This window comes from Gymnodraco acuticeps, unplaced genomic scaffold (genome assembly GCF_902827175.1).
Source record: "Gymnodraco acuticeps unplaced genomic scaffold, fGymAcu1.1, whole genome shotgun sequence".
NCBI lineage: Eukaryota > Metazoa > Chordata > Actinopteri > Perciformes > Bathydraconidae > Gymnodraco > Gymnodraco acuticeps.
In genome coordinates, this window is record NW_022990966.1 from 1,867,187 (window position 1) to 1,891,263 (window position 24,077).

Consider the following 24,077-nt stretch of genomic DNA (forward strand, 5'->3'; position numbering starts at 1 on the left):
TCTGCGGGCGTCTTTGTCCCGCGAGATTTCAACGTCTCATGTAGGCGAGCCTCCAGAGCAAGTCGGACAAAATGACTAACCATCATGCAACGTACTAGCAAGACGTTGATCAGGTCTGTGAAGGTCTCGCTTGTCTCAAACATATGAGGTGTGATTTGTGCCAAAGAACATATAACTAAGCTAACTGAGCGGAGAGCTAACGTGTCAACGTGCGCCAACGCCTCCATCAATTTTGAATGGGTTGACGTACAATACAGGCGACGTCACGACGTTGTCAGACGTCAGGGCGACGTATCATAGGTGCGCTCAAAGTACGCGCTCACGTGGCGGCGGCGTAGCTTTGAAAGTGCTATCTTTAGATATGCGTGTTGATAACGTGCGTGTGAATATGCGCGTGAACGACGTGCGTGTGCATTAGCGCGTGAATGACTTACGTGTGAATAAGCGTGTGAATAACGTACGTCTCGCCTCCGTCAGCATTGTATAGTAACTGATACAGGGATTAATAAGAGTTGTGTCTAGCAGCTCTCTCTCTCTGCTCGGGAACAGCTGATTGCTGCACGGCGATCAGCTGATGGTGTGTCTCATTCACTGTCCCTCAGGTTGTAGCATGTTTCGATTGCCAGTTTGTGGCTTGTATGTCTTGTGAACGCAACGCTGGCATAATATGATGTGGCCTGCTGACATGGCCTCTAATAAACACACAGGACTAAAATAATACGTGTGTAATTCAGCCCAGATGCGGTGACTGCAGGCCAAACCCATTAATGCGGCATATATTTGTGAAGTTGCACCGGTATGAGGCGCAGTGAGAACCACGCACCTGTCAGACTAGCGAATGGGCACATTTCAATTTCAGGAGAATATTGAAGATGTGATTGGTTGTTCCACTCTCCGTTTCTCACGAGACCAGCGCGCTGCTGTTTACATTAGTGTGGACTGGACCGACTGAAACTGACGGCAAGGTTAATTATTGTAGAAGGATGGACCCCCATCCTGCCACAAAACTAAGGCCAACAGGGTGGGTGGAGGGGGTCTGGAGGACGGGCTTGGGCTGACAGCGGAAGACCCGGAAGGGGTCTCGGGCGGACGGCCCAGGGGCAAGGCAGAGATCAAGGATGGGGACTCGGGCGGACGGCCCGGGGGCAAGGCAGAGTTAAAAAAGGGGAACTCGGGCGGACGGCCCGGGGGCAAAGCAGAGTTCAAGGAAGGGGTCTCGGGCGGACGGCCCGGGGGCAAGGCAGAGTTAAAAAAAGGGGGACTCGGGCGGACGGCCCGGGGGCAAGGCAGAGTTCAGGGTGGGGCGAAGGCCAAACAGCTCCGGAGGCCGGGCAGGACCCGGTGTCGGCCGAACAGGAACCGGAGCCGGTGGAACAGGCTTCGGCAGGATCCTCCACGGAAGAGGACCAGGAGTTGGCAGCACCCCCGGCGAGACAGATGATGGCGGAGCCTCCAACGGAACTGGACAAGGGGTTGGCAGTACCCCTGGCAGGACAGGAGATGGCGGGGCCTCCAACTGGACTGGACATAGAGCTGGCAGGATCCCTAGCGGAACCTCCAAAGGCACGGGACATAGAGTTGGCAGGACCCCCCGATAGAAGAGTAGTCGGCGGGACCTCCAACGGAACAGGACAAGGGATTGGCAGGACCCCCGGCAGAAGAGTAGTCGGCGGGGCCTCCAACGGGACAGGACACAGGGTTGGCAGGACCCCCGGTAGGAGAGTAGTCGGCGGGGCCTCCAACGGCACAGGACTTAGGGTTGGCAGGACCCCCGGCAGAAGAGTAGTCGGCGGGGCCTCCAACGGCACTGGACATAGGGTTGGTAGGACCCCCGGCAGAAGAGTAGTCGGCGGGACCTCCAATGGCACTGGACATAGGGTTGGCAGGACCCCCGGCAGAAGAGTAGTCGGCGGGACCCCCAACGGGACAGGACATAGGGTTGGCAGGACCCCCGGCAGGAGAGTAGTCGGCGGGGCCTCCAACGGGACAAGACACAGGGTTGGCAGGACCCCAGGCAGGAGAGTAGTCGGCGGGGCCTCCAACGGCACAGGACTTAGGGTTGGCAGGACCCCCGGCAGAAGTGTAGTCTGCGGGACCTCCAACGGCACATGAGTAGGGACTTGAGTGGGAACTCGAGAGAGGGCTTGAGAGGGATCTCGAGAGGGAACTTGAACGGAGACTCGAGAGGTGACTTGATAGGGGACTCGAGAGAGCGGGCTTGAGAGGGAACTCGAGAGGAGACTTGAGAAGTGACTCGAGAGGTGACTTGAGAGGGGACTCGAGAGGGAACTCGAGAGGAGACTCGAGAGGTGACTTGAGAGGGAACTCGAGAGGAGACTCGAGAGGGGACTTGAGAAGGAACTGGAGAGGAGACTTGAGAGGGAACTCGAGAGGGGACTTGAGAGGGAACTCGAGAGAGGACCCGAGAGGAAATTTGAGAGGGAACTCGAGAGGAGACTCGAGAGGGAATTGAGAGGGAACTCGAGAGGAGACTCGACAGGGAACTTGAGAGGGGACTCGAGAGGGGATTTGAGAGGAAACTTGAGAGGGGACTCGGGTAGGAACTTGAGAGGGGACTCGGGTAGGAACTTGAGAGGGGACTCGGGTAGGAACTTGAGAGGGGACTCGGGTAGGAACTTGAGAGGGGACTTGAGAGGGGACTAGAGAGGGGACTTGTGTCGGTCGGTACGCCGACAGGACACGGGGTGCTGGCGTTGGCTGGAGAGCCAACAAGAGACGAGGTACTGGAGTCGGCCGGTACGCCGACAGGACTCGGGAGCTGGTGTTGGCTGCAGAGCCAACAGGAGACGAGGTGCTGGAGTCGGCTGGTACGCCGACAGGACACGGGGAGCTGGCGTCGGCTGGAGAGCCAGCAGGAGACGAGGTGCTGGAGTCGGCCGGTATGCCGACAGGACTCGGGGATCTGGCGTCGGCCGATGAGTCAACATGTGACGAGGAGCCGGAGTCGGGACCATGACTGCTGGGGCCGGTACTTGAGCCGGAACCATGGCTGGAACTGGGGCAGGAACCATGGCTGCTGGGCCCAGTACTTGAGCTGGAATCATGGCTGCATGGGCCGGTTCTGGAGTCTGAAACATGGCTGTAAGATCCAGTTCTGGAGCCGGAAACATGGCTGTAAGGTCCGGAGCTGAAGCCTGGATCAGCCGGGGCCAGAACTGGGGCTGGAACCATGGCTACTGGGGGCAGCACTGGGGCCGGAACCATGGCTGCTGGGGGCAGCACTGGGGCCGGAACCATGGCTGCTGGGGCCAGAACTGGGGCCGCAACCATGGCTGCTGGGGCCAGAACTGGGTCTGGAACCATGGCTGCTGGGGCCAGAACAGGGGCCGGAACCATGGCTGCTCGGGCCAGAACAGGGGCCGGAACCATAGCTGCTGGGGCCAGAACTGGGGCCGGAACCATGGCTGCTGGAGCCAGAACGGGGGCTGGAACCATGGCTGCTGGGGCCAGAACTGGGGCTGGAACCATGGCTACTGGGGCCAGAACTGGGGCCGGAACCATAGCTGCTGGGGCCAGAACTGGGGATGGAATCATGGCTGCTAGGGCCAGAACTGGGGCTGGAACCATGGCACTTTGGGCTCTTGCTGATAACCTGGCCTTGCGACTCCTTCTTTTAGGAGCCGTTTGGAGGCTCCGTGGACCTCCAAAAGCCAGACGAGTACCAGCGAATGGCTCCTGGACTGTAGCAAACACTGGTTGAGAAGCAGGGGCTGACGCCAGACGGACCACACCGATGCGTGTGGTATCAAAAAGGGAATTGGGAGACCTGGGTCTATCAGGATCGTGAAAACAAACCGTGAGGTAATCCAAAAGCCAGGCAGGTACGAATTTAACCAAATCTTGATTCTTCATTGTAAGGTTGAATGCTTCTGCCAGAGCAGCATCTCGCTGTTGAACCCTGACCGCTCCTATCCATCGATGAGCGCAGTCAGACAAAGAAAAGGTATAATCCAATAGTTCCTGCTCAAACGGATCTGCTGGGCCCATATCTCAGGTCGGTTCGTAATGTTACGGTGTGTGCAGGAAGCAGGACCCAAATGCAGATTAAAGTGTCAAAAATATCTCCTTTATTTCAAGGCTATACTATAAACAAAGACAGAACAGAACACTCACCGAAGACCAGGTCATAACACAAGACGAACCGACAAAGACAGACAGAAAAACCAGAACTTAAATACACACAAGACTAATTATACAAACAAGACACAGGAGAGGAGGGAGGAGAAAACACAGGGACACCAGGTGCACACAATCGGGTAATAAGACACACCAGGGAAACTAACGACAGGGAACCACAGACAGATCTAAAGACAAAACACAATGCAGACAGAAAACCAAAGACAGATCTAGACAAGACACAACGCAGACAGAAAACCAAAAACACAGACAGAAACAGGCAAGACAGGAGGTGAAGACCTTTCAAAATAAAACATGAAACAAAAGACAGAAAAAGACAAGACAAAATACAATAAAGACAGATCTTGACAATATAGCACTTTTCAGCACGTGGCGATTCAAAGTGCTCTACAGATTAAAAGCAAAAGACATTTAAGAACAAATACATTATTAAAAAGGCATTTAAAAACAGGCATAATAAGCAACGGTAATGAAATTAAATAAATAAATAAACACAGCAGATACAGAATACATGACTGAAAAGGCATACTGTAGTGGGAGTATGGGCAGCTCAATTAAAAGCAGCGGCAAATAGGTGCGTTTTTAGTTTTAAAAATAGGAAGTGTTTCGGCGGACGTGCATGATTTAGGCAGTTTGTTCCAAATTGTTGGGGCATAATAACTAAAAGCTGCTTTTCCATGTTTAGTGGTTATTCTCGGAACAGAGAGCAGACCCGACACAGAAGACCTGAGACTCCTGGATGCTTTATAGTGATGGAGGAGGTTGTCTATATACCTCGGTCCTAAGCCATTTAGTGATTTAAAAACTAGCAGTAGTATTTTAAAATCAATTATTTGGCAGACTGGAAGCCAGTGTAATGATCTCAGAACCGGAGTGATGTAATCCACTTTTCTAGTGTCAGTGCCACTATTATGAGCCACTTTTCTTTCTATATTGTAGCCTGATGTGCACATCGACTGTCAACAAAACAGTTTCTCAGTCCAATGCTAAGTTAGTGGCAGGCCCTGTGTGACTGGAGACTATAAGGCAACTCAAAACCCAAACATGTCCTTAATGTTACTCAAGGCAAATATATGTAATATAACCGTTAGACTGCAGCTAACTGTGGGGCTACACACCCCTCATACTGTGAGTTAATAACTTGAGGTGGTTATGTTGTCTAAAGGGGAGACAATCATTATGGTATTAGGCCATGCAAATACAGGGTCAACTTAGGGATAAAATAAGTGTTGCATAATATATGTTCTTGAATAATGTTATTTCATAAATAGTTGTTAATGATTACATGTTCTCCTTATTCAGTTCCACTATCAGATGATGCTGATGGCGATGGCCCTGAGGGAGAGATGCAGGCAGAGCTCAGTGGACAGAACTGGCAGGGAGAGAGGAAACTGTTTCAATAGGCTATGACTGACACTGAACAAAACCAAAGGAAATGTAATGACAACAGTATAAGCAAGCTATGTTCATGTTCTCTCAATACATTAGTTATTGATCAGAGTTTAATCCATCCCAATGCTGGTTCTTATTCAGTACCAGCAGATGCTGAGGAGGTTGACAAGACAAGTCAAGATTCAGGGTCCAGCACAAGGGAAATTGCAACTGAGTAGGGCAGCAACGATGTAAATATTGACGATACATCCAGCAAAACGCCCCCAAAACAAACTGGTATGGCCTGGCTGGGTGTATAATTCACGACCTGACCTATGGTCCCAGTCCGGCCCTGCTGACACATCACACACCCATACACTACACACACATTACTGATTAACTGATATCACAATTGAGTTACTCTCTTTAAATAAATATACTGTAATTGGAAAAGAAGAACCAGCACCTTACCGTGGTAGAGAGGTTTGTGTGCCCTGATGAACCTGGGGGCTGTGTTGTCTGGAACCTTGTGTTCCTGGTAGGGTCTCCCATGGCAAATTGGTCTCAGGCAGGGGGCCAGACTAAGATTGGTTCAAAAGACCTCGTGAAAGACGACACAAGAAATGAGGATACCCGGCCCGGAGGAAGCCCGGGGTCCCCTTCTGGAGCCAGGCCCAGAAGGAGGACTCGTCGGCGAGCGTCTGGTGGCCGGGCTTGCCACGGAGCCCGGCCGGGCCCAGCCCGAAAAGGCAACGTGGGCAACACCTCCGCTTCTCCGTCCCACGGGCCCACCACCTACGGGAAACATCGATGGGGTCGGGTGCGCTGCCAGAAGGGTGGCAGTGAAAGCGGAGGGTCTCGACGGACCAGACCCGGGCGACGGAAGCTGGCTTTGGGGACGTGGAACGTCACCTCTCTGGGGGGGAAGGAGCCGGAGCTTGTGCGGGAGGTGGAGCGTTACCAGTTGGATCTGGTTGGGCTCACCTCTACGCACAGCGTCGGCTCTGGAACCTTACTTCTGGATAGCGGTTGGACTCTATTCTTCTCCGGAGTTGCTCAAGGTGTGAGGCGCCGGGCGGGTATGGGGATACTCACAAGTCCCCATTTAGGTGCTTCGTTGTTGGAGTTTACATTACATTACATTACATTACATTGCATTTAGCTGACGCTTTTATCCAAAGCGACTTACAATAAGTACATTCGACCAGGAAGACACAACCTTGAAGAAAACAGAATCATATAAGTATATCAGGTTTCATAGAGCCAAACATTTCAAGTGCTACTCAACTGGCTTTAGGTAATCCAGTCCTTTATTAGTATAAAAGTGCTTCGTTAATCGTTCTAACGCTCGAAGTGGAGTCGAAAGAGATGAGTTTTCAGTTTGCGCCGGAAGATGTGCAAGCTATCTGCCGTCCTGATGTCAATGGGGAGCTCATTCCACCATCTTGGAGCCAGGACAGCAAACCCACGTGTTTTCGCCGATGGGAACTTGGGTCCCCCTCGCAGCGAGGGCGCAACGAGTCGTTTGGCTGATGCAGAGCGTAGTGCACGCGCTGGGGTGTACGGTTTAACCATGTCCTGGATGTAGGAAGGGCCAGATCCATTCGCAGCACGGTAAGCAAGTACCAGTGTCTTGAAGTGGATTCTAGCAGTTACCGGAAGCCAGTGAAGGGAGCGGAGGAGCGGAGTGGTGTGGGAGAATTTAGGAAGATTGAAAACCAGACGAGCCGCTGCATTCTGGATGAGCTGCAGAGGTCGGATGGCACATGCAGGTAGACCAGCCAGGAGGGAGTTGCAGTAGTCTAGGCGTGAGATGACGAGAGCCTGGACCAGAACCTGAGTCGCTTTCTGAGTCAGCTGGGGACGTATCTTCCTGATGTTGTAAAGCGTGTATCTGCAGCAACGGGTTGTAGCAGCGATGTTTGCAGTGAAGGACAGGTTGTTATCTAGAGTCACACCCAGATTCCTTGCAGTCTGAGTCGGGGAAACAACTGAGGTGCCGATGTTGATTGTCAGGTCAAGAGTTGGACAATCTTTTCCCGGGAGGAAGAGCAGCTCAGTCTTGTCAAGGTTGAGCTTGAGGTGGTGAGCAGACATACACTGAGAGATGTCAGCTAGACAAGCAGAGATGCGTGCGACGACCTGGGTCTCTGAGCGGGGAAAGGACAGAATTAATTGGGTGTCGTCAGCGTAGCAGTGGTAAGAAAAACCATGCGGGCTAATGACTGATCCGAGCGAGTTTGTGTACAAGGAGAAGAGGAGGGGACCAAGAACAGAGCCCTGAGGGACCCCCGTAGTTAATTGACAAGGGTCGGACTCAGACCTTTACCTTGGTGTAACATGAGCCAAAACAGTTCGATGCAGATTTTGAAAATAATTGTTCTCATTAGTATCAACCAGGTTCTAAATGAACTAGCCCTAGTAAAATAAAAGTTCTGTATATGTTTTAAAACACATTTTTGGAGAGTTTTAACGAGTCATTGACCAAATTAATTAATTACCGTAACACATTTTCAATTGATGATAACTAAATATTTTAGTAAATGTTTGGCATTTTATTTTTTAACGTATGCTGCTGTCAATAGTCACAAGTAGTCACATAGTGTAATAATTCAGGTAAATATATAATAATATAATAATTTTAGTTATTAACTTCATTACCGTAACACAATTTTATGTTCCACACATTGACTTTTACTGTGGTGTAAATTGTACAATTGATTGAAAAAAGACAATTTTAAAATATGAACAGACATACCACACATTTCCTGTACAAAATGAAAATTTGAAGGTTTTCGATATTCCTATCAAAATATTAACTTATTAAGGAAGTGTTATGGTAATGAACAGAGCATGTCGGTAATGAAAAGCTTTTGTTATGGTAATGACCATACATGGAGAAGAGATATACTATTGCTTTATAAATACTTTTGCTTTACGTATATATTCACACACCATTTTGAATTGCACTGTTACTTTTATATACTGTCTCTTTACACACACAATAGACAATAGTAACGTAACGTTTGTTACATGATACATAATGTACCTGTATAAAATCACCGCTGCCGGCAGGGACACCGTTCCTTGCATGGTCCTTGGAAAATGCGGCAGTGTTTTTACACTCTAAACTTTTCCAGGGCTCTGTAGAAGTCAAACTGTTCAATGGGTGGTCCTTCAATGCAGATTCAGTCGAGATTTTCTGCTTTTATTCTTGCCCTGCCCTTGGTCTTTATGCGATTTTGAATGCTGAATCCACGTCCGCACTGCACCGTGCTCATTGGAATGACCGTGATTGCAGCCAGGAGCTTTGTGGTTTCAGGTAGGAAGCCAGCATGTTGTGTAGCCATGATCTTCACCAACTCCTGGAAGGAATTTTTGCTGTAGTTTGCATGGACCAGCTCCTTAAAAGGTGACCACTCTGCGCTGCAGGTGTCCGTGTCAACGATAGGTTCCCGTCCCGCTGGGCACAAGTGATCCAGGATGGTCTGCAGCTCATCGCGTCCAAATCGCGCACGTTCAGTGTTGTCCCGTGGCAGACACCATGGGTCAAATATGCGAAAAGCGGAAAAGAGGCCGATGTCGGGGAAACGATCTTCAATATTCTGGATGAGGGTGTCGAGGAAGCGCTGCCTTACACCATCCACGGCCTGCCGCATCGCCCTGGTGGCCTTTATCTTTTCTCCCTTAAAATACATCTCGCCGTTTTTCTCCGCAATGTTGGCCAAGAATTCTTGGAATTTTAGGCCGCCTTCATCTCCAATCTGCATGGCTCACAGCGCATTGATCGTTGAGGTTACAGCAGGCTGAACGCCATCAGTGTCCAGGATGATATGCATTTCTTTAAGCCGTGCTTGCCGAGAGCTGCTGTTGGAGAAGTATCCATAGATGCTGCCCACCGTCCTCTGGTAGCGCTGGAGGGATGGTATCGCCACAGCAGCCTGCTGGGCACACAAGTTTAGCTTATGTGCAGCGCAGTGTGTGCCACCGATGGCTGGGTTTTCCCTTTTTAAAACGCGCCACGAACCCATTTTCTCTTCCAGTCATAACCGCTGCCCCATCTGTACGGATGCCAGTTATGTCGTTCAGGTCGATGTTGTAATTTTGCAACTGCTCCTGAATGGTTTGCGTTACGGTAGCAGCGTCGCATGCAGTATCTTTGTGTTGCACAAGTAGTGGGTTTCTAAGTCACCGTCATTTATTAGGTTAACATATGTGCAAAGAAGCTTTTCCACCGAAATGTCCGTGGACTCGTCAGTCATGAGCCCCTTGAATGTTGAGTTATTTAACTTTGCAATGAAATCCTCCTTCAGCACATTACGGCGCACTGCATGTCCTGCACTATGTCGTTGTGAGGGCGTTCTCTGAAACTCGCAGTTCTGCCAAGGTTTCACATCCCTGCAGAATGCACAGTTCATTCAAGCTTTTGTTTTTGTGTGTCAGCAACAGTTCTTTTGCCAGGTAATACACGTTCCTCTTGGCCGCAATTACCGCCTTTGATCTGGCATAGACCATTCGATTAACGGCAACTTGAACGTTGTTTCTTCGTAAATGCTGTGCATCTAGCACTGCTTTGTGATCCACCCCCTTTATGTGCATCTCTATAGTCTTCACCCTGAAGTTGGACGTCCCCACGGTGAACACATTGTGCTTTTTTTCCCTAAGGCCATCGTGAGGGCATCTTGTTATCATCCTGAAGTTGGACGTCCCCGCGGTGAACACGTTGTGCTTTTTTTCCCTTACACATAGTGTGCAATACATTTTATGACTTTGTTTGTTATAGCACAACCACGGGAACTTCATTTTCCAGGTTCCGACAAACTTCCTTTTGTTGTGGCTGACCGGTTTCTCTTCGTGGCTTACGGGTGTAGAAGTGACATTGTCAGATGGCGTAGGCTCTGGATGGGGTGGGAGGCTAGATGACGACAACTCCGGCCCCGGGGCACCTGCACGGGCGGGGGATGCTGGCGGAGACTAGGATGGCGGCAACTCAGGCTCGGGCTGAGAGCCAACGGCAAGGCTCGCTGGCAGTACACTTTTTTTCCGTCACAGGAACCGGCTTTGCTGGCGGCGAAAAAAATCCCACCAGCCTCCTTTGCCCCTCCAACAGAGGGATGTCATTTTCCTTTTTGTCATTTAAACCAGGGGTTCCCAAAGTGTGGGAAGGTGAGCCTCCCCTCAGAGAACATAATCACAGCCGCGCCCCCCCTCCCAATTATTATTGCTATTATTATTGTTGTTGTTGCTATAATGCAGGGGTATTCAATTGCATTTCAAAGAGAAATTGTAAGGTGAGAAAATGTCATAAAATGCTGTTTTCGCTACCTTCCTATTTTTTGATTGGCTGAGCGTCACCTCCTTAAAACATTAAACAATAGCTTTTTAAAACCTCTTTATCTTTATGTTTTAAACATGTTGAGGTTAAGGATGGCAGCTTCCTCATACGTTGCACTCGGAGAGAAATAGTTGAGACGGAGATGTCTTTAGCAGCAGGGAGGAGGAGTAACGTTTCACCAATGTTGTGAGGTTTACCTGCCTTAGCTATCCGTAACACCACTCGGTATGATGCTTCGGTTGCCTTTGTATTCACAGTGCTAAATGTGTCAATGAAATGTTTCTGTGACTGCAATTCCTTGAGCTTCCGGTCAAAAAACTCCTGTGGCTTGGTCACCAAACATGGGTGTTTCGTCTCAATATGACGCCGGAGTTTACATGGTCTCATACTGTCATTAGCTAGCACCTCGTTGCAGATAACACACTGTGGCAGTGGAGTGTCATCAGGACCGGTCCATGAACATCCTAGCTTCAAATAATCATTGTCATACTTCCTTCGTTTTCTGACAGACGCTGTCTCCTCTCTCACTTTAGGTAACTTCACTAAAAATCTATCCATATTTTGCAGCTTGCATAAAGTTAGCTGAAGTTAACTAGCTAGATTTCACTGTTTCTCTTTATTTTTTTCTGGCGGCTGCGCCTCCCTTGAAGCTCTCTGGCGCCCCCCAGGGGAGGCGCGCCTCACACTTTGGGAACCCCTGATTTAAACGATAAAAATTGTCGAGCTTCTCTCGGATAAATCTTTTTTTTGGGCCGCCTCGGCTCGAGTTGAGGGCGCTCCGAGCTGAAAAAGGGCATCCAATGACGGCAAGACGGCCCCCTGGCGGAAACACTGGCTCAGTCTCTCTCTCTCTGTCTCTCTCTTTCTCAGTCTCTCTCTTTCTCTGTTTCTCCCTCTTTCTCACTCACTCTCTCTCTCACACACAATGTGAAGATATCCTGTTCTAACCTCTCTCTTTCCTTCCTTCTGTACTCTTCCAGCAGCTCTGGGTTGCTGTACACTTTCTCTCTGTGCTTCACCACCCTCACCTTGGAAGCTGCCCTTTTCCTTTCCACCTTTTCTGAACTTAATTTCAAGAGGGATTCAGTATTCATTAAATAAATTAGATTCAAATAATATATATAAATTATTTATTTATAGTTAAAGCTCACCATACATAGCTGCACACATTTCTTTCATTACCGCAACAATTTTATTCATTACCGTAACAGCCTCCTATATGACATGGTAATGAATGCAGAGCATTACGGTAATGAATGACCATAACACTAGCTAGCATAATAGTTAGCATAGCCATGATGCTACAAAAGAAATATTTGCACTATCATTCTGGCTCTATAAAAGCTACTTTTCTATTGATTTTGGAATCAATAACTTTTAAAAAACCATTATATAATACCCCATTACGGTAATGACAGTTAGTAGTGTACACTGGGGTGTCAGTAAATGGAATCTTTAACATATCTATAGCTTGACCTTGAAAGGACATCTTACCTTGTAGCCATCTTGCATCTTCTCTTCCATGCAATGCATCATGGGTAAAAAAAAAACTAATTTAAACAAACAGAAATTGTAATGGGGCCAAATAGGCAGTGCATCGGTAATGAACTTCACATGCTCCGGACACACATATTAATCCAAAAATATTTTAATTCATAAATCTTAGACCCAAAATAATTATATTACCAGTAAGAATGTACCATTTCAACAATTTTTTGTATTTATGTATGTGTTAAATTGTGCAGATTTATTGTGATATTTTGGGGTTAAATGTAAAAAAATAAACTCTGGACGCATTACAGTAATGAATTTCTACATGGAAAAATGATGAAAAAAATATGAATTACTACCTCAACTACAAAAATAGCAATAGTACCACATACAATACACAATGCAGTTTGATATAGAATTGATTATTTTGATTATTTTTGTAATTTTGTCCGTCAATTCCTCACAGACATGACCAAAGGTGGTTTCGTGAGAATCACCCCCCCCTGATCTGAACCGGAGTGGTGGTTTGTTACTGGACTTCTGTGCTAGTCATGGATTGGCCATAACAAACACCATGTTCGAACATAAGGATGCTCATAAGTGTACGTGGTACCAGAGCACCCTAGGCAGAAGGTCCATGATCGATTTCGTTATCGTATCATCGGACCTGAGGCCGTATGTTTTGGACACTCGGGTAAAGAGAGGGGCGGAGTTGTCAACTGATCACCATCTGGTGGTGAGTTGGGTCGAGTGGCGGGGGAAGCCTCTGGATAGACCTGGTAAGCCCAAACGTGTAGTTCGGGTGAACTGGGAACGTCTGGAGGAGGCCCAAGTTCAGGAGGCCTTCAACTCACACCTCCGGCGGAGCTTTTCGGGCATTCCTATGGAGGTTGGGGACATTGAACCAGAGTGGTCGGTGTTCAAAGCCTCTATTGCCGAAGCCGCGGCGGGGAGCTGTGGTCTCAAGGTCCTAGGTGCCTCAAGGGGCGGTAACCCTCGAACCCCCTGGTGGACACCGGTGGTCAGGGAAGCCGTCCGACTGAAGAAGGAGGCCTTCAGGGATTTGTTATCCCGGGGGACTCCCGAGGCAGTTGCAAGGTACCGACAGACCCGAAGGGCAGCAGCCTCATCCGTGGCCGAGGCAAAGCAGCGGGTGTGGGAGAAGTTCGGAGAAGACATGGAGAAGGACTTTCGGGCGGCACCAAAGTTGTTCTGGAAAACTGTCCGACACCTCAGGAGGGGGAAGCAGGGAACCATTCAAGCTGTGTACAGTAAGGATGGGACGTTGTTGAACTCAACTGATGGAGTGTTAGGGCGTTGGAAGGAACACTTTGAGGAACTCCTGAACCCGACAACTCCGCCCTCTATGTTAGAGGCAGAGCTGGAGTATGACGGGGGATCAACACCAATCTCCCGGGGGGAGGTCACTGAGGTCGTCAAACAACTCCACAGTGGCAAAGCCCCGGGGGTGGATGAGATCCGCCCGGAAATGCTGAAGGCTCTGGGTGTTGAGGGACTGTCATGGTTGACACGTCTCATCAACGTTGCGTGGAAGTCGGAAACAGTACCGAAGGAGTGGCAGACCGGGGTGGTGGTTCCCCTTTTTAAAAAGGGGGATCAGAGGGTGTGTGCCAATTACAGAGGCATCACACTACTCAGCCTCCCCGGGAAAGTTTACTCTAAGGTACTCGAAAGGAGGGTCAGGCCGATTGTCGAACCTCAGATTGAGGAGGAACAATGCGGATTCCGTCCTGGTCGTGGAACGACGGATCAGCATTTTACTCTCGCAAGGATCCTGGAGGGGGCCTGGGAGTACGCTTATCCGGTCTACATGTGTTTTGTAGACTTGGAGAAGGCGTATGACCGAGTTCCCAGGGAGTTACTGTGGGAGGTGCTGCGGGAGTATGGGGTGAGGGGGTCTCTACTCAGGGCCATCCAATCTCTGTACTCCCAAAGCGAGAGCTGTGTCCGGGTCCTCGGCAGTAAGTCGGACCCATTTCTGGTGAGGGTTGGCCTCCGCCAGGGCTGCGCTTTGTCACCAATCCTGTTTGTAATATAAATGGATCGGATTTCGAGGCGTAGTCATGGGGGAGGGGGTCTGCAGTTCGGTGGACTAAGGATTGCACCACTGCTTTTTGCAGATGATGGCTTCATCGGTCTGCGACCTTCAGCACTCACTGGATCGGTTCGCAACCGAGTGTGAAGCGGCTGGGATGAGGATCAGCACCTCCAAATCTGAGGCCATGGTTCTCAGCAGGAAACCGATGGACTGTCCACTTCAAGTAGGGAATGAGTCCTTACCCCAAGTGAAGGAGTTCAAGTATCTCGGGGTCTTGTTCTCGAGTGAGGGAACAATGGAGCGTGAGATGGGCCGGAGAATCGGAGCAGCGGGAGCGGTACTGCAGTCGCTTTACCGCACCGTTGTGACGAAAAGGGAGCTGAGCCAGAAGGCAAAGCTCTCTGTCTACCGGGCCATTTTCGTTCCTACCCTCACCTATGGTCATGAAAGATGGGTCATGACCGAAAGAACGAGATCGCGGATACAAGCGGCCGAGATGGGTTTTCTCCGCAGGGTGGCTGGTGTCTCCCTTAGGGATAAGGTGAGAAGTTCGGTCATCAGGGAGGGACTCGGAGTTGAGCCGCTCCTCCTTCGCGTCGAAAGGAGCCAGTTGAGGTGGTTCGGGCACCTAGTTAGGATGCCACCTGGATGCCACCTGGGCGCCTCCCTAGGGAGGTGTTCCAGGCACGTCCAGCTGGGAAGAGACCAAGGGGTAGACCTAGGACCAGGTGGAGGGATTATATCTCTTCGCTGGCCTGGGAGCGCCTTGGGATCCCCCAGTCAGAGCTGGTTGATGTCGCCAGGGAAAAGAAAGTTTGGGGCTCTCTGCTGGAACTACTACCCCCACGACCCGACCACGGATAAGCGGGAGAAGATGGATGGATGGATGGAAAAGAATCATGTGTGGTGTCCTTGTTTTGTCCGTCCTTGAGCCAGGGCTCCCTATTGTTGTATGTAGGTTATTCTTGTTTTTAGAATTAATTCAGTAATGGTGTGTGTGTAACACAAACATAATAAATCATTGGATAGTGTTTCTCAAATGAAGGGGAAAAATACTGAAATAAAGTAAAGTATTAAGACTCAGTGCGAGTTATTATTTTCTTCAAAAACACCCAGACATTGCAGCACATCGTTTCACAGCCTTTCTCAGCAGTAGAGTAATGTGTTGGTGAACCTTTGTTTCCTCCTGACAGAAGCGCTCACTTAAAGGTATACTCAATTCAATAGCTTTATTAGCATGACCTCAGTTACATATAGTATTGCCAAAGCTCTGTATAGTTGCAACATCTATACAAAATATAAATATATATAACCCTAACCCTAACCGGGGTGGGGGAGGGGGGGACGCGGTGGACCCGTTCAAATCCAGTTTTGGACAGTCTGCCGTGGTTCCATCCCATTTCAAGTGCTGTTCGACGCTCGGCGTAACCCTCTGATCACACTCTCCAATCACAGAGCTTGAGGACTATCACGGGGTTTGTCAAGCGAAGCGGAGAGAATACTTACTTCCCGGTGTAATATTCTCTAAAGCAAATTAGCTGCTCCGACCCTCGGTCCTGACGGACTCCAACTTGTGTTTATTAATCAAACAAATAAATAAACACAAGGATAATTATGTGTTATTGTTGAGTAAATGGAGAATTGCACAGGGGAAAATAACGTAGATCTATGCCACAATTTTAGATGCGGATTTTGTTAAACTAATATGTTTGCGCTGTGGACCAACACTATACATTGACGGGGAAGGGGGTAGCAATAAAGATAACACCATTAAACATTTACACAACAGAAATAATATCGATAACAGCGTCCCTAGCAACAAGTAGTTAATAATAATAAAATACATTAAGAAAAAGGCATTTTAAACAGTCATTAAAAAGCAACACAATCTACCTGCATTGCATTACTCTAAACGTGTAATAACGTGCTTTAACCAGTAGGTGGTTTGGGTTAAAAAGCTGTCAAGTTTACAGTGTTAACAAAATAAAATATACTGCTGTTTCTGGTTTAGTTTACGACGGATATATTTAGTTATTGTTTTGATATTTGTAACGGAAAAGGGGTGTAAAAAACCCACAGCAACACAGAGAAGATGGTCTTAACATGACCCAGCGGTCTAGTTAATAAAAACAGTGCTATTTTTTATAAGTGGGGGGTGGACCGAACATCCTTTAGGGGGGTCGTCGCCTCCTCTCGGGGGGTCCGGGGGCATGAGTTTTAAAGGATGCGGATAGTCTCACCTTGATTCTGGCGCATTGCTTATCGTTTTATAGATCTATTCTCATCCACCATCTTTGTTTGTGACGTAAAGAGTGTAACGGCCCGTCCACACAGCGGCGTGCGTTGACGCTTGCCGGCGGGCGTGTCTGACACTCGACCAACAACCAATCACATGAATCTCCCGCCCCTGACACACAAGCAGCGGTTTGATTGGCTAGAGCTTGTACTGGCATATGATTCGATTGGCTGACGCTTCTGCCGAGGCGTCAAAAGTTGAGCATTGCTCAACTTTTGCAGCGAGCAACGCCAGCGACGCTCCGCGTCGCTTCCCACGATACAGTTCGGCTAAAAGTGACGTCACCCCATTCAAAGTGAATGGGCAGAAGCGTTGGAAGCTTCAACGCACGCAGCTGTGTGGACGGGCCGTAACGGCCCCTACACACGGCGGCATGCGTTACCGCTTGGCGGTGGGCGTGTCTGAAGCTTGGGGATTTTTTACGAACAACGCGACCAACAACCAATCACATGAATGTCCCGCCCCGGACATACAAAGCAAAGCATTCATGCTACATCCATGCTGGCTAAATATACTGTCTATGCTTGCTAGCTGTCCATTCAAACGAAGTACACTGGATATAAACTCCCCAAACAGGCGAACACCTACCAGTTTCACCCACTGTCTCTGCCACCTCCCCCCATGCCTGGCTCCTCCGGTTTGTATCCCTGTATGTAAAGAGGGACTGGTCATATAGTACCGCCACGATCATTTTCTCTTCCATTTTTTGACATATGGGAAATAACTGCGGTCTGGCTCTCCCAACATACACGCGGTTTGATTGGCTAGCGCTTGTAATGTCAGATTTGCATATGCGGGATTTGATTGGCTGACGCCTCCGTCGAGGCGGCAAAAGTAGAACATTGCTCTACTTTTGCAGCGAGCACCGCGAGAGAAGCTACGCTTTGCTCCCACAATGCAGTTCGGCGAATCGTGACGTCACCCCATTCAAAGTGAATGGGCAGAATCGTTGAAGCGGCAACGCACGCCGCCGTGTGTAGGCTCCTTGAGAGTCACGTTTCTGAATCGGGCACTCAGAGTGGATGCAGTCACAGCCAATCGGAGTCTGATTCAGAGGGTTGCCTGTCAGTTCTGTTGTTATGTGTACTGAAACGAGAGCCGGTATAATTCCACGCGTGAAAACAAAATAAAAATTGGAATACGTTATTTTAGTGTCTTAAAAGTAGACTGAGGTATGAAGGGTTAACGTTACATCTTAGAATAATTTTTAGTCATGTTCTGTATACATACTAATAAGGGTATACTTAGTGTGGTTACTCCATGTTTACTAGCTATAACATTAACGTTACATCACTCTTTTTCACTTCTTACTCAGTCAGCCAGAGTGCAGATATCACCATTAGATTCACAAACCTGAAACATCATCCATTTCTTCACTGCTGGTGATGACATTGTTGTCAGCTGCTGATACTGCTGCTGCTGCAGCTTGTGGCGCCTGCTTCGATGACAATAACTTTCTAATATCCATAACTGTATATGCTATTAGCTTAAAACTCGTCAGGCACTAGGAAGGATCACTTCTTCTTCAGGGCAGGCTACGCAGTACGCAGGCTAATGTCCCACAGTGGCTGCCTCTCTGGTGGACTCCGGTACTGCACATTACTCCCGAGACGTTTTTTTAAAAAAAAATTATTATTTTTTAATTTTTTAAGTGAAACATCCGGGGCTTTTCAGAAAACATCCGGGGCTTGAGCCCAAGTAGCCACCCCCTAGCGCCGCCACTGGTCACAACTACACGCCACGGGACCCTGACCAAACGTCGCTCCTGGACGATTATGGAGTGAGAGTGTGTTGACTTGAGAGGGAATAAATAGCTTGAAGAAGCCGAGGAGATTCTGTCAATCATGATTTCGATTTTCCATCATAAGGTGCAATAATGTTTCTACCATTTGTCTATTTAAAAAAAGTAAGTTAGTCTGTAAATGGCGGCAGTATAGTCATGGAACAAAAATACTTTCTGGGCAGCGACCTGAAAAGATGAAAGTAATTTTGAATCGTGCATGCGACTGCATTTACTGTCTGGTACTTAGACTTTAATTGTGTGGCTTTTCTTTTGTGAGAAACTAACTGAAAAACAGGAGAAATTGCCCATGACTTTATTTTAGCCTCGACCACTCCAGCCTAGACTGAATCAGTATTGTGTGAGAGTTGGATTCGTCACTTCCCCCTAAGGCTTTCACAGAGCCGGAGAAGGACAAAATAACAAACAAAAAAATAAAATGATAAAAAGCAGAGGGAGGAAGTGAACAAAAATCCAGCGCTGAGAGCATGAACTGCAGTAATGTTCCCTTTGTAGAAACAAAGATGAAGTACTTTTAGGACCACAGGGGTCTGTCCTAAAAAGGGTTAGAAAAACCTTGCTGTCATACATTTCTATCCCAAATCCCTTGATGCAGAAAAGCTTTACAAAATATCAAAGAAAATAAATGCAGCGTCATTCAGATGGGAGATCAAAGGTAAAAGGTCTCCCCAGGTAACCGCAGACATGAACCACATTGTTATTGACATGGGGAATTAGCAATTTGGTGTTGATGTTGCGACCCTCTTTTACATGACTGCTTTCAAGTTGAATTCAATGTATTCGCAGACAGTTGGAAAACACAAGATCACAACACAGAATGGAGATATGTGAAATTAGGAAAACCGGATAAGATCTCCAAAGTTTGAGAATAGGAATACTAAAACAGAAAGTATTTAAAATATCTCACCAACTCTTACTCACATTGGAAAGAGTAGATTTAATATATAGAAAAGTGTAGAAGCTACAAAACACCTTACAATAACCAAATACCCTACAACTCACTAATCCTACTAAATGGTCCCAAAAAAACCCGTTTATTTCATTAGTCTAAATATGGTTTGAAATATGTACGATGAAATAAACATATGACAAGGGACAGTAATGGAACAAACAACATGCAGTTGAGAGTAAAATGACATGTTTAGAAGACCGCAGCCTGGTATCTCAATGCTTTTTGGTGTTTTCCCTTTCCTGTGTGTAGGTTTTGTTCATGTAAATCAGGGGTGTCCAAACTACGGCCCGGGGGCCAAATGCGGCCATTTTGAAACGGCCCTCGGCAAATTCAAAAAGTATAATGTAATACGGCAAATTAAACTTGAGCTTGTCGTATTGCACTTTTTATGTAAGCCCACTTTTTAAACAAGTTCAGTCAATTACAATTGGAAACATTTTCAAACAAATCTTAGTTGATAAACAAAAGCCCACTAACTTAATTATATTAATTATTGAAATCTACCCTTCATATTTCCTCTTATTATAAACAATCTAAAGCTTCTGTTTTAAGGAGCTGCCAACAAAATAAATGAAACCCTATGGAGAGCTGTGATGTAGGCTGTTGTGTTTCTTAAAGCATATTCAAGTATCAAGAATAACTTACCTATATTTGATTGATTTTGCCAACTTCTAATTTAACTTACTGTATGAGGCAATATACCTCACCTAGTGAGCGGCCCAGCCCTTCGTATATTCTTCTGTATGTGGCCCTCGGTGAAAAAAGTGTGGACACCCCTGATGTAAATGGTCTGCAAGAGGGAGTTTCTCTCCCATGCACTCCCCCCCTTCCTGAAACGCCTCCATTGGACTCCTTTGTTTACTTCTGTGACATAGTGACATCACTAACACTTGCATTCCTGTTGGCTAGCGCTCCAACACATTGTAAAAAGAGCGGGACATCTCTGGGCGGTTGTCCAATCACAAGAATGCACTGAAAGTAATTACAAGCACTTCTTCCTTTAGTAAGTGCAGGGTTTAAATGAATGTGTAAAAATGTGACTCTACTCTAAAAATGGCTGCATCCAATGATGATGTTAATTACTGATTGCTATGCTATTTATTTTTCTGGAATAATGAATTCTCTTTTTGTAAATACAATGTCAGAAAATAGTGAGAAATGTCTGTCTCCCAAGTTGATAAAAAAAAAAACATATAGTTGTGTCACTACAAAACCCCAAGTCATTCACTCTACATATGATATAGAATAAAGAAAGGAAGGAAATCTCCATTGTTGAGATGCTGGAAACAGCATTTTCCAACATTTCTGCATGAAAAAAAGGAAGAAAACATTTATATAGGCCCACGATACGGCATTTAGACTTTTCCTGCTGCTTTTTAACGCAGCAGAAGAGAAGGATGGCTGCTAACATCAAGTTGCTCCTATAGGTGCTAAAGATTGACAGTTACCAAGACAACCTGTGGATGGAAACCACTCGACTTGCAGAGCTGCTATTGAGCCCTTATAATAAATGTGGTGCTCTTTTAAACTACTCCTGTGATATTAATGTGTGTTTGAGATGAGCTGCAGCACACATCTTCATTATTGTGCTGTGGGTTTATTTCAGGCATCATGCAAAGAGATAAATGACTCCCTTTAGCTCAAAGGGCAGACTCCCCGCCTGCAAAATAGCAAATAATTAATGTCAGGGCTTTTTTTTTTAATAGTGCGTGTGGGAGGGGGAGCGGATCCTGCTGTGTTCCCCCTTAATCATGAATACATAAAAACCCATAACAAATGCAAATTAAAAGAATAATCCGCAGATACTGTATATGCTGGTTGTTTACTGTTAACTGCTTCCATTGCAGGCTTTTAATTGAGTCATTATTTAATTATCCTCTGTTTGTATGCAGATGAAAGCTGCTACCTGCTGAGACTTCCTGCTGCCTCATGTCATCCCAGATCATGGCATGATCAAAACGACCTGTCAAAATAACAGTATTTAGTGTTTTAACAGGGAAGGGAAGGCTACTCTGCTATATTTATGACTTGTACAGTGTGAGTGTTTAATGTTAAAGGTATTTGTACTTCACTACATTCATGGAGTCACTTTGCAGTATAATATTGTACTTATATATAAAACCTATAATTACTTTATAAACTATTAGGCTGGTCATACTTTAAGCAACCTATAGTTATATTCTTCACAACCAGCTGCAGCATTGAAATACTGAGGATTTGACAAGGAATTTATGTGTTTTACTTAAACATTTTAATTAGTTCTAAATGTAATCAACCTGGAGAAGCCTTATGCAGATAGAGTAAATGGAAACACTCCATAGTGTTATGGAAATAATTATCATAGACGCCAAGATGTGACATACAGGACAAACCTTGACGTCTGTTTACCTCCTTTAAGGACACAGGCTGTTTCAGCCAATAATGTTATTGTTCCCATTCTGTGACCGGTCAATACTGGGTCACAGATGGTCTGTATTGTGGGTACACTGGGACACTTCCTTCTCTGTTGTCTGAGGACTCCAGGGCATGACATATCCAAGGCCATAAGTGGCGGAAACTGGTAACTTAGTGTGCCCAAACTATCTAAAGCTATCTTATCAAAACATGTTGATGACTCTCTGTGGAACCAGTTAAATGGGCTGGCAAGAGAGAGGCTCTCCAGAATTGACGTGGCAACTCTACCGTGAAGTCAGAACCTCTGGCTCTTGGACTTGTGATGTGAATCCTCCGGCCGTAACTCGTAATAAACCATCAGTGTTTGACATCAAAGCTACTGCTCCTACCGTGTCTCCTTCCTGAGTCGGTGACTCCCGGGTGCATAGCTACACAGAAGTTTCCTCTACACATAGGTGTCAGGCGAAGACAGCAGGGGCACATTACATTAGGATTCAGACTATAACAAACATAACAAAGGTTAGATTTATGTGAATAAAGACTTGGGTCATTATATTGAAATCATAACGGGGGCGATTCGTTGATACAATAAAGCATCTTCGACACAGGATAAAACAACTGTCAGTCACACTGCCTATCAACAAGATGTTTAAGGTCGGAGTCCTGTCAACAATAATGTGATTTGTGTGAGCTGCAGAATAACTGATGCCAGAGTGCCACCATGTGACACAGGCAGGAAACACTAAGAATATACATTTGTACAGCAGAACAGAAATGCAAAAATATATTTGTTAGTTTTCCTACTGAGTTTATATTATTCACCAAAGCAATGAATGTGAAGAGATTCCAGGAAATGAAATGATTTCCATTCACAATCTAATAATAGTAATTCACCTTATAAGGCACATGTGTCAAACTCAAGGCCCGGGGCCCAAATCAGGCCCTTGGTGGATTTAATTTCGGCCCGCAGGATAATTTCTAATTACTATTAGATCTGGCCCGCCGGTATATTGCACACACATTCACTCCATCCTGAAGGTTTCCTCAGCTCAGAGCCTGACCCCAAACATTGATGACCTTGCACCCAAGATGAGATGCCAAGTATCTGGCTTAGTGTGCATCACAGAGCAGCACACTGAGTTTCAATGGATGTTTCCTTCTGCACTTTCTTTCTTGCGACAACAGGGCATGTTTGGTTTTTTCTTTGAGGGAAATTGTTTTTTTGAAGCTGTTGCTGGCCTGTGGAAAAATGTAATCCTAAGAAATGACTGCAGATAGAGCCATAAGAAATTAATGCAACTGATTATTTCATGTTTAATGTTGTTTTTATAGGCAATAATTTAAGTTTTGTTAGTTCCAGGTTTAATATGTGCAATAAGTTCATTTCAATACGTTTTGCAATAATCATTGAACTAGTCCGGCCCTCGACTAGAACCCATTTTTTTTATTTTGGCTCACTGTGTATTTGAGTTTGACACCCCTGATATAAGGCATTTAAAAAAAATAAGGTATTTCCCATTCACCACTTTAGTTTGTTTACATTTATCTTTGTAAAACATTAACATGAAAACAACATTTGTTTTCCTCATGACACCAACAGCAGGTGGCAGCAGATGATAGTTTGTTTGAATGAAAACGACGTCCTTCGAGCCACTAGATGGAGACTTTGACATGTGAGTCGATGATGGAGAAAATCTGAATCAGTCTATCATTCTAGTTACTTTCTTTTTAAGTTACACACAAAAATGGACAAAAATGAATTGACAATTGACACTTAGATTTATTATTTTAATTGAATATAAGAACACAAAATGTAACACATTAAATTAAGTAATAACGCTCAGTTTCACTTTTTGAAAATAAATGTCTAAAGAATGGGTATTGATGTTGGAGCTGTTTCTATACGTTGTAAAAAATCCTCACATTGAGACTGCATTGTTTCTACTTTTAAATTCATTTTAAAGTTGCGTTATTGCATTCAATGAATCAGCATCTTGTGCACTATTTCCCTAACTATTATATATACAGTTGATGTTTCCATGAACTACAACTGCACATTCAGCTAAACGTCCCAAACAGGTCTTCTGCTTCTCTTTCGTATGTGTGTTTTCCTCTCTGTTTTAATTATGACCAAAATCAAATAGCTTTTGTGGATTAATGAAATTGTTTCCCAATGGCACGCTAGTGTCTATACATAGTGTGGGTTAATCCAATGCTTAA

At 46.3% G+C, this 24,077-nt stretch overlaps 1 protein-coding gene across 1 annotated transcript in view; it reads right to left on the reverse strand.

Annotated features, from left to right (window-relative positions):
- Nucleotides 1–24,077, reverse strand: part of LOC117558877 (cell surface glycoprotein 1-like) — a 60,573-nt gene that overhangs the window by 20,456 nt on the left and 16,040 nt on the right. The window lies entirely within an intron of this gene.